The sequence below is a fragment of the Trachurus trachurus genome, assembly GCF_905171665.1.
Source record: "Trachurus trachurus genome assembly, chromosome: 4".
Classification (NCBI taxonomy): Eukaryota; Metazoa; Chordata; class Actinopteri; order Carangiformes; family Carangidae; genus Trachurus; species Trachurus trachurus.
The window spans coordinates 11,364,733-11,379,753 of record NC_139898.1 but is presented as its reverse complement, the minus strand read 5'-3'; the positions used below and the strand labels follow the sequence as shown (position 1 = coordinate 11,379,753).

Here is a 15,021-nt window from a genome sequence, read left to right as displayed (position 1 = left end):
CTGTATTAGAATACTGGATGGAAGTGCAGGATAGAGGCAAACAGATAAAGGGCAATAACCGGCTGGTTGCAGGCGGGATGCCATTAAGGGGCCGTGTCCACCAGACGCGCTTTCAGCTCTGACAGCGCTCTCAGCGCTGCTTTCCCAGCGCTTAGCGCTCTCTCTCTCCCTCGTCAGAATGCCGCTGTTGCTAGGTTACAAAACGAGTCCTCTGACACTTCCGTGTTCCTGCCTTGTTTAATGTAAACACTACAACGAGTGTCAGAAATACACAACAGCATTAGCAGCAGCTTTTGACATGGACCCTGAGGTCGGCCTACCTTCAATACAAGTGTGGGTCATGATATAAACCGAGCCACGTCTCCGGTTGTGTTGCTGTCGGTAACGTATGTCCTGCCCCTTCTTGATTCTGATTGGTCAGTGCGGTGAAAAGTGACATTGACGAGCGCGGCGCTGTTCTAAAAGTTGAACAGATTTCAACTCGAAGCGCTCTGAGCGCCGCGACAAAAAGAAGCAAGCGCCCAGGGCGTTTTACCGCCGAGGGCGCTGAGCTCTGTGAGCGCCCAACTCAATAGGGTTTGAATGTAAAATAGACGCCCAGAGCGCTGAAAACGCGTCTGGTGGACACGGCCCCTAAGTCAGTTCTTTTCAGAGGTTCACAGTTTTCAATTATGTTTTAAATGTCACACATTGAACACATGGTGCAGCCATTCATCTAACAATTTTGTCTTGTTTTTTTGTTTTTTAAAAAGAGTTCTGTTGTTATTGTAAATTACTTTGTAACTTACATAAAGTTACTATAAAGCTCTAAATGTTGAGACACCTTTTGCAGATTGACATAAGCTGGGCAACAAAATTAGGTCTTGGCTATGACTGATTTACACTGCATGGACCAAAGCTGACCGACAGTGCCTGGTCTTACGATACATACACACAAAGCAATGATTGTTACAAAGCAAAAATATTTCACTCTAACTTTGGCCTTTAAAAAAAATAAGGGGGGGGGGGTCCTCATTTCTGGGGAGGGGAGTTTGGACTGCCAAAGTGAAAGTGAAACCTCTCAATCAGTTCACTCTCTGAAGAGACAGAGAGTCAGAGTCAGGGACCATTTCTTGCCTTCATACCCTTTTGTTTTTTTGTTTTTTTTTGTGAACAAGATTCACTTACTAGTCTGACTTTCCAACCTATACTTGATGCATACAAAACATTTAGGTTACACTAAACAATGATTTATATCTCAGTGGTGCACTAGACATAACTTAAGTGAAGCAAGTCATTATTCAAAAGCTATGTTCCCCTTTCAGTTTAAGCACACTGGTGCTGGTCTGTCTACGTAGTCTGAGTGTTGTCACAGAAGTGATGGTCCTGAATTCAGATGAAACACTGACACATTTTTGGATTTTAAGGAGAAACCGATGAAAGCAAATGAGTCAGACGCAGAGCTTTTTCATTACATCTTAACTGAACTGTCCTCAAACCAGACCCAAAATAACTCGCCTTGAGGGAGTGGGCAAGTTTAATTACATGCCCTGTACCTTCCCATTCTCCACACATTTAGTTCAAGTGCTTTCAGCATGAAGTGGAAGTCACACATTATGGCTGTGATTACTGCTTACATTTGCAAGTATGCATAAGAGTGCATGGACGTGGAGGACTATTTCTATGCTAGGATCCAGCACTGCATATGAATGTGACAGCACAAATGCAGAGTACATAATATGTGTCTAAAAATGTTTACTTAAATTTGGGTACTGCAGTGTTCCCTTGTAAGTTACTGCGTACTGTGTGTAATATTCACACCATAACAGACTGTAGCCACACAGGGAAGTGGAAGATAAATGAGACCTAAATGAGTGTGGGTTATAGAAAGAGCTGGGAGGGCAGAGACTGGGTGGTAGTAAGATGGATTGTGAGGTCAGTATTATGCAAGTGACTCGTTCCCCCATAACCAGTGGCCTGCATGATAAAAGCAGCAGTATATTTTTATGATCCTTGATTCCAAAAACTATATCCCAACTTTGTAACCAGGCTGAAGAAGGTTAAAAGAGTTAAGTTGAGTTTTATACTGTATGTGTCTTCAGGGGTTACAGTGAAGTTTCAGAGCCTCCTCACATAGCCACCATGACTTTTTCATGCTTTAGCTAGCGGGCACTACCTCAATGATGATGATCAGCATCTAAATTGAAGTCTGAGAGGCTGCGGTGCCTCATGTGGGCAAATCATATCTCCCAAAAGTTCCTTAGGCCTGAGCAACAGCACACAGATAAGTCCAATCTATCAACACACACGCCAACGCTTTGATGTCAGTGGATGGAAAAGCTTCTGTTTTCCCTCCCCCTTTTGGCTTTGCTTAATCTCTATTTTATGTATTTGCTCTTCTTGAGCATTTATCAAGAAGAGGCAGTGGGCAAGGCTGGAAAGCAATAGTGTTGCACAAATCAGCACGCTAATTAGATTACAAATGCTTTTGTTTAATGGTTGACTATGTTCTGGGTCATGCCTACACACAAGCATATTACAACTGCGAGATTAACATTAAAAACATCATGTTGTTCTTTATGAGAAAAAAGGAGCTTTTGCTGATTAAGATTATTGTGCTGCAAATAAGAGGTCTTTCAATGTCTTAGATCCTCTCAGAAACTGATCCGTGGAACACTCACACGGGTCTAATGTTTATAAATGATAGAAGAGCCAATCCAAATCCAAGAGCTCTAAACTGGTCCCTGGGATAATCAGACAGAGTCTGAAAAGACCTTATTTAAACATTCCAGAAAATCCAAAATGCATTACCAATTAACAGGCCGTTGTGATCCCTGCTGTCCCTTTTCCTTTTCATACTGTAGATCACACATATCATTATGCATCTGGAAAACTTTTTTTTTCCTTTTTATTCCTCTCTGCAGTCCTGATTGTCCTTTTTAGTCTGTGTCTGTCCTGTTTGGTGGTTGAACCAAACAGGCTATCTGTGTTGGATGTCCGCTTCAGGTCCTGTGAGCTGGTGGTTCCCAAGAACCTGAAAGTTTCCACAGTAGCCACAGTGTTGTTGAGTATGGTGATGAGGGGCAGTGCTGGGCTGCTCCTCCTGAAGTCCACTATCATCTCCACAGTCTTTAACGGGTTCAGCACCAGGTTGTTCTGATTACACCAGAGGACCAGCTGTTCAATGTCCCGTCTGTATGCAGACTCGTCACCGTCACTGATCAGGCCGATGACCGTTGTGTCATCTGCAAACTACAGGAGTTTAACAGACTGATCTCTAGAAGTGCATTCATTGGTGTAGAGGGAGAAGAGCAGTGGGGAGAGCACACATCCTTGGGGGGCGCCGGTGCTGTTCGTCCGAGTGTTGGATGTGATCTTCCCCAACTTCACCTGCTGCCTCCTGTCTGTCAGGAAGTTAGTGATCCACTGACAGGTGGAGGCTGGGACTGTGAGCTGGGTCAGTTTTGTGCTGAGAACTTCTGGGATGATGGTGTTGAATGGCGAGCTGAAGTCCACAAACAGGATCCTTGCATAAGTCCCTGGGGAGTCAAGATGTTGGAGGATGTAGTGCAGTCCCATGTTGACTGCGTAGTCTACTGACCTGTTTGCCTGATAGGCAAGGTCCAACATGGGTCCTGTGATGTCCTTCAGGTGGGACAACACCAGCCTCTCTAATGTTTCCATGACCACAGATGTCAGGGCATCGGGCCTGTAGTCATTTAGTCGTTTAGGATTTCTTTGGAACCAGGCTTATTGTGGAGCGTTTGAAGTAGGAGGGGACTTCACACATCTCCAGTGATCTGTTGAAGATCTGACTGAAGATGGAGGCTAGCTGGTCACCACAGACCTTCAGACAGACATATCATTTGGACCTTGTCCACCCTGTGTTGGGACTTGAGAAAAAAGGAACCACAAGGACACCTGAAAATTTCCACTATGGGTCCTGCATGTATTTGTATTCAGTTGGACTTGATGACTATGAATTGTCCTGATATAATTTTGCCTGTTTCATTATAATATCAGACCAGTGTGACTCCCATGTTCCCTTCAGAAGTGTCTACATTTACAGGCAGATCTTCAGACCCTACAACTAAATCTCATAATCGTTAACTTCTTCAAAGTGAGAAAGACTGATGCACACTCTTTATTATCACTTCACAAAAACGACTCTTTGTTAATTGCTCTGGACTTTCTGCCCTTTTTTTGTTCCAAGCAGAACGTCACCCTCAAATGAACTCTGTTAAGAAATTCTTAACTCCCTATACTGATCACGTCTGACGGCATTTGTGTTCTTTGAGACAGAGATGAGAAACGGAGGTTAAGTGCAGGATTCACAGAACTGAATAAAAAAGACAAATGAAGAAAGACTTTAAGATAAAATGTGCTAAATACCCCTCCTATTCATCCTCTTTACCATCATGCATCTGAATTTCTTCCCAGCATATGGGGTGCTCATTAGTGTCTTTTTCTTCCTGCTATCTTTGTTTCTTTGTCATTTCCTGCCCTGTCTTTTTTCTCTTTAACTCTCCAGATTGTTCTCCCTGTGCCAGACTCACAATACTCTATACTTTTATTGTCTTTTTTCCCATTTGTCAGTCAGATCTCTTTTTCTATTTTTCTCCTTAATTTCTCTCCTGTTTACATCAATCCATTTCCCTCTCTCAATCCATAGATCAGTTGAATTTGGTCTTCATCACCTCACTTTCATCTACTTTTGCAAACCTTACATAATACTTTGTCATCCTCCCTCTGTCAATTTTCTTCTTGCTCTGTTGCCACCTACCCCTACTCTCTCTCGAAACTTTCTTATTTTTATCTCCACTTTCTCCTTTACCATTGCCTTGAGGGGCTCCTGTCCTTCAAAGAAACAAAAGAAATAAAAGATAAGAAGTATATAACAAATGTATATTCATTTGGTTCAGGGTGAGAGAGTCTACAGTGTTTTGCTGTCATTTACAGTGCAATAAGAGCTTAACAATTGTAAATCCCTTTAAAACCAAAGACGGACAGACGTCAGTCCCGAATGTCTGAAAGTCAAGCCAAAAATGAACGCAGTGGCGAACCGCTCTCCTGCTGATGCAGCTTCAAAGAGAAGCCAAAGCCCACACCTCTCAAAGCTATCAACCCAGGGGAAACACTGATCTCGCTCTATGCTTTCCTTTGTGCTTCCCTCAAAGACAAGGACATTGAATCAATTTCAATGATACTTGTAAATTGCTTGTAAACATCGTCCAAAGTTTCCGCTCATTCCACTTTCACCATGCCCTCATTCTGCAGGTACCTCTGACTCTCGAGCTACAAAGACCCACGGCAGACAGCCTCCCAATTTGAGTCTGCTACCGTTACAATGACGTTTTTTCTCTCTTCACCTTTGCCAAGAGCTTGTTTGTGGTGAGAACTGTTGGATGGCTCTCTATTGTGCTGTAAGGTCTTAAAGTATTAAATATATTTTATATATTTTATTAATATATAAATTTAACTCAACTAAATGTCTTGAAATGAGGAAAACATGTAAAAAATAAAAATAAAAACTTAAATCTTTTGTCTTCACCCCTTTTACTTTTACATGTTACGATACAGGTCTTGCAGCACATTGGAGTCAGGGAAGGAGGAGTGACTCCAGACTTGGACTGATGGATCATTTTGTTCCATGTAATACATTAGTACAAATAATTTGATGTCACTAACCTTGTGGACAACATTGTCAGTGGGTGTTGTCCAAAAAGTTACATTGTAATAAAAGATCAATGAGACTGTATTTTAAATCATGTTCACTGTTGAAAGAAACCAACACTGACAGTTTAAAGCCGATAACAACAGTGTTCAACTCTAAGGGACACATGTTGGAAAAAATAGTTATAGGTTGTATAGATACTATATTTGTATAGATACTATATTTAGGTTAGGCTATATATAGGTTGTGTAGATACTATATTTCTGATGACAACAATTTTTGACATAGGTGAAGCAAATATTTTGACTGTTAACGATTTGGCCTGTGGGTTGTGTATATTCCATATTCATACATTTAGGACATGCAATCCTTTCTTGCTTGCAAGTAATAGGCATAATGCCTAATTAATGATTAATGCCTAATACATTCATGTTCAGCAAAAGCATGCTCTAAAGCCTCCCCAGGTCCATTGTGCACGCCCAGCTGTGTGCAGCAGGGACCGGTAAAGGAGCATGCCAGGGCTATCCATCGCTGGCTTGATCAATGCCAGCCTCGCCGCGCCAAGTCCGGGAAAGCCAACTCGTACACAACGTCATGCTTTAAAAAATTAGCTGCAAACACAACGCTGCCCATTGAGAGACACCGAGGGAGCAAGGGAGACAGGACGAGAGCGGGAACAAGAGAAAGCGAGAGCGGGGGAGAGCTGCATGCTGTTGCCACCTGCCACCCTGAACCCTCCCCACCGAGTGGAGTCTAAAACCGCACTTGACAAATGAGTAGAGGGACGCAGAGCATAGGAACAGTCCCTGAGCTACAACACTAACAATGCACATACGCCATTCCATAGAGAGGAAGGAGGTGGATGTGGATGTGTGTGTGTGTTTTAGTGCGAGAGAAAGCGAGCGAGAGTGCAATAGAGACAGGAAGGGAGAAGGAGAAGAAAACATTGGGTTGCAATGTGTGAAAAGAAAATGTAAAAAAAAAACAATTTAATCCATATACTGCTTAATTCATTTGTCAAATTATAATTAGAAAGCAGACTGTATAGAATTTTCTCTTGGCAAAACCTCCTGCATAATACACTTAAAAAAAACAACACAATTGCAAATGCAGGGGTCCAGGTTCAAGACTAACCTGTGGCCCTTTGCATCATAACATCCTCATCCTGCCCGTTTCACTCTCACTATTAGAATTAAGGCAAAAATGACATTTTAGAGCCTCTCAATTTTGAAATTGTTGAAAGTCCAATGGGATGTAACACTGTGATATTGGGATCACTGTCGAGTGATCATTGCCAACTCATTTATCTTAGTTTTAAACCATATCGAAACCACATTTTTATTCTGTGACTCAGAGAAGATTCAGCTCTCAAATGACCTAACTTTCCTGTAGCACTGTTCATGCTATATTTTACTTTTGTGTCCTGTTATTACTTGTTATTTGCTGGTGCAATGCACCAGTTTCCACACAGTGACAGTCAAGGTCTTTTGTTCTGCTGCACAAAGGCAACTCATATCAATCGTTTGATGTCAGGCTAAAAATGATGTTGCTTGTTTGACAGACAAACATTTTTAAGCCAAAAAATCTCAAACAATTCACAAACACTTCTAGTGTCTATTTATAAGAGAGTTTGCTTTTCTTTTCCCATGTCTCCCATCCAGATAAATTATTTTCTGATGAGCAGATAGACAGCCTGACATTTGACAACACACGTGCACAAGCCACAAAAGAGGTCAAACACACAGTTTTGCTGCCTTCCCTGAAACCCCTCCCAATCTGAATATTTAACATGGGGAATAGCATCTCTGCCACCTCCCCACTGTCCTTCATCATGGCATGTTGTGTCAGTGCATCCATCTCTATCTCTCTCTCTCTCTCACACACACACACAGTCTTTTTACAACTTGCACAAATGACATCTGGCACTTTGCCTGATCTCCAAGGATGTGATGATTAAGGTCACATGCCAACTGTATTTCTCCACTGCCCACCATGTCTGCAACCTTACTCTTACTTACACACAAGGATTTCCGTGAATGTCTCTGCTTTGATGACAATAAATCAAATAAAAGGTGCTGTATATTTCAACACAACAATGTATGTTTACCTGCAATGACCTGATGACCTACTCAGGCCAAAGCTTCACCCATTAGAAATGGGTGTATATTTGCATCACAGATGTATTATGGAGTTGGTCCCCGGGCGCTGCACCGTGGCTGCCCACTGCTCCTCAGGGATGGGTTAAATGCAGAGAAAGAATTTCACTGTACTAGCTGTATATGTGACAAATAAAGTACCTTTACCTTTACCTTTACCTTTAACTATACTGTTGTTTTTTTTCAATGTTATTATACAAACAATCTCATATGTTTCCAGTCGATCAAACTTCTGCCCGCACATTGAGTTGAAGAGGGAGGGCATATGAATATTCATGTGATAATGACTGTGACATCAAAATGATGGCTACTGCCCATCGGGAGCAAAGGAGAAAATAGGTGACATGCCACACAGTGAGCAGAGGGAGGGGGTCAGGGTGGTTGGGGACACCAAACCTGGAACTGTACAATGGGAAACTACTGGTTACTGTTGTCTGACAAAAGTCAACATTTTTCAATCATAACCCTAACCTAACCCATAACAATATCAAAGCGCAGTATAATGCCCAATTCCAATTCTATTTTTCATCCCTACCCCTACCCCTAGCCCTTAACCCTTGCCCTTGAAACGGAGCTACAAGGGGTAGGGTTGGAAGTCAACCCCTACGAATTGGGACACCACTTCAACAATCACATACGTCATCAGTAGTCTCTGCTGGCTTTCACATAAGCAGACGTGACGAGCTTTTGCCACAAATCCTCTATTCAAAACCATGTTAACTTAATAAAACAAAATAAAATTGAATGAAGACTGATCGGTTCATTGTAAAACATTTCTTTATTGATGTAAATGTGGTGATTTCTGTATGTAGGCTACATAGCCCCCAGCCATGTTGCTCCTGTGTCCAAAACACACATGAAGCTTCACTTTTAATTCAAACAAATAATGCGACTGCCACAATTGTTACATTTCATCAATGAGACCAGCATTTATCTCCTAAAAAGAATGTAACTACCCGGCGGTAAACCTTTAAAAACCTGCGGGTAAGTTAATTAGCGATCGTCTTTTCTACCGGGTTGATGTCGGGAGGTTGGCCGGCTGACAAGCTCTCCGGACGGGGTGGTGTCTCCGTGACGAGCCATTGATCTGCTCCACAGGTGGAGGCTCCAACGTGGAGCTTCACTTCTCCGAAAAACATCGGAGCAAACGTCTAAACAGCCGTCATTTGGATAAACCGACCGCACATTGGGGATCGAAACAGTTACTTTCTCGCATGAAAAAATATTAAAACTTAACAAAATGACGTAATAACAGTGCCATACAGTGAGAAATAAAACAGCTGCCGGTTGCCGCAAGATGCATTCTGAGAAACTTGCCATAGCCCTCGGTTCGTAGTGTGCCCCTGAAAAATATCCGTTTCGAGGGCGAGATAGCCCTACCCCTTCACCCTAACCCTCGTCTGAACCAGAATTGGGACACCCCTACCACTTCACGTGAACGCGCAAAACGAAGGGTTAGGGCCAAGGGCTAGGGCTAACACCTTTAACCCAAACTGCAATATTCTACTTACCTTTAGCTAAACCCAACCAAACATTTGTGTTGTCAGAAAAGTCATGTTGTCCTGTACATAGGGGGAACCAGAGAAGAAACCCCTTGTAGGACATATTTTGCCATTTTCATTTTATTTGTTAGATTTCTGTGAATAAAGCATGGCAGTCTCAATACACACACACACACACACACACACACACACACACACACACACACACACACACACACACACACACACACACACACACACACACACACACACACACACACACACACACACACACACACACACACACACACACACACACACACACACACAGTCACAAAAATGATGTGTCCTTATTTTTAGTCTTTAGGTCACTGCCAAGTTTCTACTCTTCTGTGTGTAGGTGAATGAAGGAGGTGTCGGATGAAAAAATAAGAACATCAAGAGAGAAAAATGAGCTGCCAACCAGCAGCCTTTTAGCTAAGCAATCACCATCCAGCAGGGACGGGATGGACATGAAGGTCGCCTGCACAGTGGACAATAACAGCATATACTTTTGATACTATGAATACACAAACACACATACAGTAGTGTTCAAAACAGTTTGGCCTTCTTTTCGATTTCTGTACACCTTGGAATTAAGCAAAGTGGGAATGCTGTTGGTGAATAATGCACCCATATTTGAGGCCATTTAGGAAAGGAAGGGCCAGGGCCATAGGAACATCTCACAACTAACAACTATTGTTTTAGCCTCTTATATAAAAAGTACCCTGTGGTGTTTGTGACTACCAATTAAAGGGATTAGGCCTGGGACGATAATCAATAAATCAATTAATCGCATGATAAATGAAAATGAACTCGATAGTTTTTCCGGCCTCGATAAATCGCCATGTGCATGCACGTATTTGTTTTCCTGGTCTCTTGCCTCCAACCAGGCTGGATGACAAGAGGCTTCACTCTGTGCATCGGTCTCAGCACCTGGGCCGTTTGTTTTGCAGAATGAAAGGAGTGAACCCTCTTCTCAGTCATCCAGGATCTTTGTTTCCCTGAATGCATTTCGCAGCAACCGGCAGCGCTAGCTGTAAACATAGATGTAAACAGCTGAAAGCTATTTTACCGCAATTCTTGCTGCCGCGCTGTTAACACGTCACTTTTTAAAGTTTTAATATTTTTTCATGCCAGAAAGTCACAGTTTAGATCCCCAGTCTGTGGTCAGTTTATCCACATATCGCCTGTTTGGAGATTTCCTCCGACGTTTTTGGAGCTAATGTGGTAGCAGCGAGCAGGAGGAGCGGGGCTTCCCACAGTCTGCAGCCGTCTGGTCTGCAGCAGCTCACTGGCCGGTCAACCTCCGTCATTGGGGGAGAAAACTAGCCTGACTCTCGCCAGACCCTTGTAGTTCCGCAAAGCTACGCTGAGCTCCACACAAGGGTCTGGGACTGCTCCATAGGCGATTCATTTCAGAAGGCGGGGCCTTGTAAAAAAAATCTTGTATGTGATTGGATAAACCACTTGTCCGTTATCTTGAATGACGTGCTACTTCTTCGGTCGGAAGAAGAGCGAAAACATCCTTGCCACCAATAAATGCCTTCAAAACCGTTCTCTGTTCATCTTTCAAAGAATTAATATTCGATAGATTCGACAAAACAGTTGAAATAGCAGAATCAATGCCAACGCACGACTCCTCACTGCGAGCCGCCATTGTTGTTTGACTCAAACAGTCGCTTCAGCGCTACGTCACACCTCAGAAAGTCCCGCCCGGCGATCCTGATTGGTTCATTATTTTTTGCTCCGGGGAAGAAGTTTGCATTGGCCTCGAGTCCAGACCCTTGTGTGAAGCTGAGCGTAGCGCCTCTGGTGGAGCTTTGCGGAACTACAAGGGTCTGGCGAGAGGCAGGCTAGGAGAAAACGACTAAGAAAACTAATCAGCAGGTTTTTAGAGGTTTACCGCCGGCTGGTTTAATACTTTTTAGGAGATAAATGCTGGTCTCATTGATGAAATCTTACATCTGTGGAAGTCACATTAGTTTGTTTGAATGAAAAGTGGAGCTTCAGGTGTGTAACGTTATTGGACAGAAGAGCTGCACTGCACTGTTTATTATTTTTTGTTTATTTTATTTATTTAGGATAGTAGCTGTATAAGTTCTTGTCATTCCAATTACAACGGTTAAAAAAAAATACTCATGAGAAATAAAAGTTTATCGCATTTAAAAGGGTCTACTTGCATTATTATTAAATATTATTATTATGTGGTTAATGTGTTCTCAAAAAAATGTGTCAATAATATCGTTTATCGTCAATAATTTGTGGGACAATATATCGTCCAGCAATATGTATTATCGTCCCAGGCCTAAAAGGGATAGTTCAACGTTTTGGCAAATTGGCCCATTGCCATAATCCCTATATCTTTAGGAGTAGGTTCGTTATATTTAATTGCTACAGAGGCTCATGGGATTTCTTGGTTTCCCTCATCAGGGAAACCAAGAAATTACATGAGCCTCCGTAGTGTAGCTCTGAGCAGCTTGCGGCTCGGCTCGGCTGTTCTAAAAATAGCTTGCACCGACAATTAAAGGTAACAAACCTACTCCTAAAACTATTGGGATTATGGCAATGGGCTAATTTGCCAAAATGTTGAACTATCCATTTAAGCTGTGAAGCAATGTTTTCATGAATAGGACTTCTCATGTTTGGCGCTCCCTTTGTCAGCCTGTCCTATCTCAACCTCATTGGAAAACACAATTCCAAGCTTTCCTTACATTCCTGTCTCCAATCCATCCTACTGGAGAACCCATCTACCCTGGATGGAATAAACCTAGCCTTTCACAGTCTCTACCAGGGTTGTAGTATGTTTTAAATATTCTTTATATTATAACCTCCCTTTGTTTCCTACCCAAGGGAAAGAGACTGGCATCTTATCTCATCTTTGCTGTTGCTGTTAAGTATTGGGGGGGATACACGCTCCGCCTTTCATTACTCTAAACAAGTGCACACAACTGGACCCGAGCTCCAGTGTCGCACCCAGTTCAGAGACTGTCCTTTGAAGATAGTGTTTGGTGTTTTATTGTATTGTGTGTATTGTTGTATTGACTGCAAATCAACTTTCCAAGTTGGCATAACTAAAAATACAATGTCATTAAACCCCTGTGTGGTTCAACTGAAATCAAGTTCATGACAATTTATTATATTTTCCACATGTCACAGCTGAGACCTCTCTCCACCAGCCCTTTAAGACCACCTGCTGATCCCCCTCTTCCTCTCTCCAGGGTTATGGATAATCACCTGCCTTTCACAGTTTGGCAGACACTGGGTATCCATCATTGGGGAAGAGGATACCAGGACTATGTTGACTGGCAGGGATATGGCCCTTAAGACCGTACATGGAATACCTCATCTTGGACCATCCTCCATGGTGTCCATCCACATAAGCTGAGAGGCAACCTGAGGGCTCTCTCTCTTTAGTCTCTTCCCCTATTATGCCAGGTGCTCACCCTTCAGCCATCTACTTCCAGTCCCTTCACCAAGACCCCCACTCACTTAAAACTAGCAACGGACTTGCCTTAAGTGTACTAATGTCCTGCTCCTGGCTTCCTCTGTTGCTTGTGACACAGACAGCACCCCTGTTCACCATAACAAAAGCGTATTTCCCCCCTCATTCCCACACATCCTGCACTCCCAAATTAAACTGCTTTAGTCTTCTCCTCCATTCTGTACTGTGCTGAATAAATTTCCTTTTTTTTTGTTTATCTGAAGAGGGTGCTGAGTAGTTGAAAATCCACAGTAGCAGGTTGATCTACTCCTGCCAAGCAGTGCTTGTAAACTAAGTGTAATTTCACACATTTGAGGTGCCAAGGCATGCACATAGAGAGTTTCCTCTTTTAGAGCTAGTTCTCCATGGAAGACAGTGAAAATGTCAGTGTGCATTATATCATTTGTAAATTATGACAGCTGTGGTGAACTGGTGGTATTTATAAGCAATGAGTGTGTTCCTCCTAATAGTGATGGTTGTTTTATAAAGGTCCAATCTGTTAGCTGAGAAAGAAATTCTAATTTTGCAGTCACTTAGATAAGAAGTAGTCATTGTCTGACTTTTACAGACAAGTCATTATTGATGTGACACTAAGTTTTATCTTTATAAAAACAGAACATGCACGGCATTTATCTCATTTCCATATTTTCCATTCTGCTTTCGACCTTCACGTGCCTTCTATATATATATATTTTTTAGAAAACTGTCCTAACTGCACAAAGTTGAAAAGCAAAGAGAAAACGTCTGTGTGACATTTTCTCAAAAGTAGCTTTTTTTTTTATCACAACCGGTGGGAACTTGAAGAAAAGATAGTGGCGGTTATTCCAACAGAGCCTTTTTCATCAACAGAGAATATAATTAAATACTATTAGGTTTTGATCTTTGCAGCTAAAATCGATGGTGATTTCTTTTCTTTTTTTTTACTTTAATGACCCTGGTAATTTCATCTGCTATGCCAGCTGAGTGACTGACAGCAGCTGGCTTGAGAGTTGCTTAGCAACAGTGTTCTACCCTCTGATTTAAGTCAGTAAAATAAAGTTAATGTAGCATAAAGCAGGAAATCAAAAATGAGGGAGTTTGGCTGAACAAAAAACAAAAAACAACCCCAAAACAGCTGTGTTACAGGAGATTTGAAAACGTTATGGGTTGAAAAGGAAGCAGCTTTTGTCGGGAAAAAACAAAACAAAAAACTGAGGTCTCAGAGGTTTTTACAACTTAGGAACATCAAGTTGGGCAAAGAAACACTGTCCCAAAACTTCCCATGTTGCAGACATTACCTGTGGCCACAGAGGGAAGAACACCCACAGTGTCTTCTATCTAGTAAGTTAGTGAGTCCAACACAAATTTACCCACAGGGACGATATAGTATATTGAATGTGAACATGCGCAATTTATTGCAATTTTATATTAGGGCCACCAGATATCCAACAAAAGGATTTTTTTTTTTTACACACTAGAGAGCTTTAGCGTCTGGTGGTTTTCATTCCTCAACACAACACAGGGCTAGGGGCTCATGTAGCAAAGAGCTGGACCTCCTGGCTGAGTAAAGAGTCACCTGATGTTACAAGAACCAGTGCTGTTCATGTCATCAACCCCCAAGCTCCCTCCATCTGTCTTGAGACAGACATCAAGAGAGTGAAGCTATGCCAAAAATGTTAGAAAATGCCCTATTTAAAAGACTAGAACACTAGCGAATAAAGTCAACATGAAAGCTTAAGAACTTGGTGATCTTTTCATGCAGCTGCTGGCAGCTAAAAACCGTGGATATTTTCCTGGCCTCACCTTCCTTGATGCTCCTTGTGGGAGAATGAGAAACTGCCTTGAAGCCCACAGGACGTGGCTCCTCATGTTTCCTGGTACAAGAAGCTGCAGTGTAACCTTTTCTCAGTTTGTTTACACTTACCTGTCATCTCTCTGACCCAGATCAGAGACTTGTCAGAGGATGGTGATCGGGTCTCATGTAACAATGATTACAAATGATGTTTTGCAGTACTTGTCTATCATGTAGTACATGTTCATACTGTAGTATTTCTTCCATGTTTAACATGTGAAACATACTTGAGATTAGCAGATTTTACATGGTGTTTATGAACTTTAATTCTGACCATGGAAATAAACCCTGCTATCTGGTGAAGGACTGGAAAGAGTAAACTTTAGAGGACTGTCATCCAGAACTGTAATGTGTGTCTTCAGTGGAGTTATTTGATA

The 15,021-nt window shown here is 42.2% G+C and overlaps 1 protein-coding gene across 1 annotated transcript in view; it reads right to left on the bottom strand.

Moving 5' to 3' along the window:
* naaladl2 (N-acetylated alpha-linked acidic dipeptidase like 2) overlaps nt 1-15,021 on the bottom strand; it is a gene marked incomplete at both ends in the record, with an annotated part of 363,400 nt that overhangs the window by 76,321 nt on the left and 272,058 nt on the right. The window lies entirely within an intron of this gene.